Here is a 3,734-nt window from a genome sequence, read left to right as displayed (position 1 = left end):
ATCTGACAAAAGATAGTCAGATAACAATTATTAAAAGGATATGGATTATTCATGGTGCTCTACAATTCCAGATTCCTGGTTTCCAACATTTGTGATCAAATAAATCACATTTAATGTCAGATTACTGTTACTTGCTTTGTGATTTTAATTTCACAATAAACAGGGAGAAAAGAATGCATTTAATAATTCTATTTAGGCCATTGTCTTTCCATGAAGAGAACAACTACATATTTCATTTCCACTGTCTCATTATGTTAGAGCCAAGGTCTAAATTATTTCCACAAAGTAAAACTGATACCTTCCCAGACTCGAAGCAGTCCTTTCATTAGCCACGCTGATTTTGTAGGAAGCAGATTTCTGGGTAGGTTTTTGTGAGGGTGAAGAGGAGGGGGCAAACAAACCTAAAACCAGCAGAAGCCTTCCTCTAAGTTTATATAAAAGCAACTTCTAAGCAAGTATTTGTTTTTTCAAACTTTCTCCCACAAAACCTACAAGCCAAACAATAATAAAGGGAAAAATAAAGCTATATTGATGCCTTTTTCACATTTTCTTCCCCTGTGCAAACCAGTTTGTTTATAGTCCAGACAAACATTAATCATGCTTATCCAGCTCTCAGTCCAGGGGTGCCATACTAAAGACCAAGATTAACTCTTGCAGGATCAAGAGAATAAAATCAGCTTTCCTATCAATCAATTTAACATTTAATGCCACTGTTACATTCACCAATCCAAATCCAAAAAACAGTGGGAAATGACTTTCCAAAAACATTATTTTTATATTTTTCATTTCTTTTTCTTCCCAATCTGTTCCATTCTGTTGTTTTTTTTTCCTGAATGCCCTTTCTTCTCAGAAAAAGTAATACAGATTTATTACTCAATCAGAAGTCCCATGGGCTTCACTGCTAATCCCAACTCCCATTCGGGCACAGAAATGCTCTCTAATTAAACAGTTATGGCTGACATTTGGACTTCAGACACATCAGCCTCAAGCAGACATCACTTAAGTTCAGGTCATACTTGGAAGGTTCTCTCTRCAGCCTGACACACTAGATGCTCCTTACTGAAAACGAAAGCTACGCCTCTGCCTACCCTCACACAATGGACCCCAACTTGGGCTACCTTTTAATACCTGTAATTCCAGTCTAATAAACTCAAGGTATTTCTAACTAAGGTAAGTTAAGGCCTCACTCATTTTTATTCACTCCAACAACCCAACTGAAGCAGGTCTGTTATCTGACAGGAAACAGATGTATGCATAGACAGATGATGAATGTGAATGGCATCAGCTTTAAACAGAGCAAGGAAAACTGCTACTTAATAAGTAAAGGTAATGGACAAATAGGATGGGCATAAGGACTTGCACAAAGTCATGCAGTATTAGAACATCTAAAAATTGTCTCGTTACAGCTATCTTTACCTTCTTTTCTTAAATCTGCTTAATATCCTCTGCTCGCTTTCTCAGTCAACAGCTCCCATTTCCTAGACTTAGCAGTCCACTGATCACCTACTTGTGGCAATTCTCTAAACCAAGCAGACATTGATTCTCAGCCCATCAGCAGCTTATGCATTCAACTACAACTGCCTCCTCCTGGCAGACTGCTCCATTAAGAAAAAAAAAAAGAAAAAAAGCAGGAAATTAGAACCATGGTTTTGACTAGTCTAGATGTGGTTGGTAGTTACAACTGCTTCCGCCTCAAACACGCTGATCCTTATATGTTACAAAGCATCAGCATATGGGTGGTGCATGTCAGTAGCTTTTAATACTTTACACTCAGAGTAGTCATCCTCTTTCTCCAGCAAGGAGTATAGCCTCAGTATAGACTGCAACCTGGCACTGAAGCCACATGACAAAAAAGAACAAAAAACAAACACACACCCCCACACACCAAAAAACTCTACTTCCCCCACAACCACAAACTAAATTGCCACCTTAACATTACTGCTCATTTTAGAATTGAGGGCTGAGCTTCCAGGCTATAAACACCACAAACAATAGCATCAGACAATTTAGCTTATCCACAAAAATGGAAGATAAGTTTTACTGTAAAATGCTTAAGATGTGACTTGTAGTTAGCTCCCTAGTATCAGGAAGTTCACTATGCTATCTCTCTTCAGATATATGTGGTCTATGAAAAAAAGCACTTACTGTTACTGTTACTAATACTTCTTCGCTGAGAAGAACTATTTTATTCATTATGCCAGAACATGATACATGTAAAGCTTTCACAAAAAATGTTACTGCGTAATAATCAGTTTAGAGAGGCCTATCATCACCCATATTCTTATGATTTGTAAATTCACTTCTTAATCTACACTGAAAAGACTTCAAAATATTTGAGAATTTCAAAGCTCCTAAAAGAAGTAATTTCTAAAGTGCTTCCTAAAGCAATTTCCTAAAGCAATTACAAAGTAAGTTTTAACTATGTACAACTGAGGGAAAAAACGTGCTTGCTACATCAGCTTCATTTGGCAGGTATGATCTCTCTCTTTTACATAAAGTTTTAAATTCATTAAAATCAGAATTAGAGCTTTTTGTAAGTATCCTCCCATAAAGACAAATTGCAAATCTCACTTAACCATACAAATTATTGAAACTTTTTTTTWAAAAAGAGTTCAATGACTTTCCCAATAAAAAGTTTGAATTCATTTCTAATACAACTTAAAATCAGTCTTTTTTCTAAAGTTCCTAGTCAAAAATCTGGAGGGAACATCAGGCTATTACATTCTGAAAGAGACTGAGGTAAAAAAAAATGTCATGAAGTTCACACCTGTGTCCAGTGCTACAACAGCTTTGTCAAAAGCAAACAAGGTATTTGTTGACTGATTTGAATAATCACTTCTATTCTTTAGATTTTAATATATTAAAAAGAGTTTTTCGGATGTAAACATGGTCTTCAATTACAAACGAAGCATTGTAGTGCTGCAGCAAAGCAACAAAACGCAAGAGCATTTTATGCTTTTTCCCTTGTTAGTGTTGATGTACCTACTTTGACAGATAAGACCTACAAATGAGAATTTCTGGATGCGCCAGGAATGCAAAGTAATTTTATTATTTTTAACCTAATGCACTGAGAAGCTTTTTCCTAGAACTATAGAAGCATATAATCTTAGCTTTCACTAGAAGATTGCTATGCCATTTTCATTTTTCTAATGCTCAATGTTTGCACTTTACCTGCTATTACTTTACTGCAAAATAAACAAATGATCCAAGGAAAAGTAGTGTTCCTGTGACAGACCCTAAACTTAAGGGGGGGGGGGGGAGAGGGAAAGAAAGAGAAATCAGTCCCCACGGGAGACAGAAACGTGGTTATATTAAATCAAGTCGCACAGGCTGCTAGAGACCGCACCGGACTCCGCGAGCCCCAGAGCACAAACCCCCTCCGCCCGCAGGACGCAGCATCCAGGATGCGTGCGAGCCCGGGACGCTGCGGCCCGCCGCGCCGGGCGGCCCTCCCCGCTCCACCCGCACCACCGTTTTCTGAGGCGGGACGGGGCCCCTGGAGGTCACCTCGCCCCGGGGCGGCGCCCCGGGCGGCTSGGGGCCGCGGGCAGCCGCACGGACGGCGACCCAAGGCCAAGCGTGACCCCCTCGCCCCGCACGGCGCAGGCCAGCGGAGGCCGAGGCCGAGGCGCTCGGGGCGCCGCGTCCCCGCTTCGCGGGCAGGAGGAGGCCGAAAGCGGCGCCCAGCCGCGGAGCGCCGCCAGCACCTGCCGCCGCCCTGACGGCGGCGGCGC

The sequence above is a fragment of the Rhea americana genome, unplaced genomic scaffold (assembly GCF_003343005.1).
Source record: "Rhea americana isolate MKP2758 unplaced genomic scaffold, rheAme1 scaffold_88, whole genome shotgun sequence".
In the NCBI taxonomy this organism is placed as follows: Eukaryota; Metazoa; Chordata; class Aves; order Rheiformes; family Rheidae; genus Rhea; species Rhea americana.
This window is presented reverse-complemented; position numbering follows the sequence as displayed.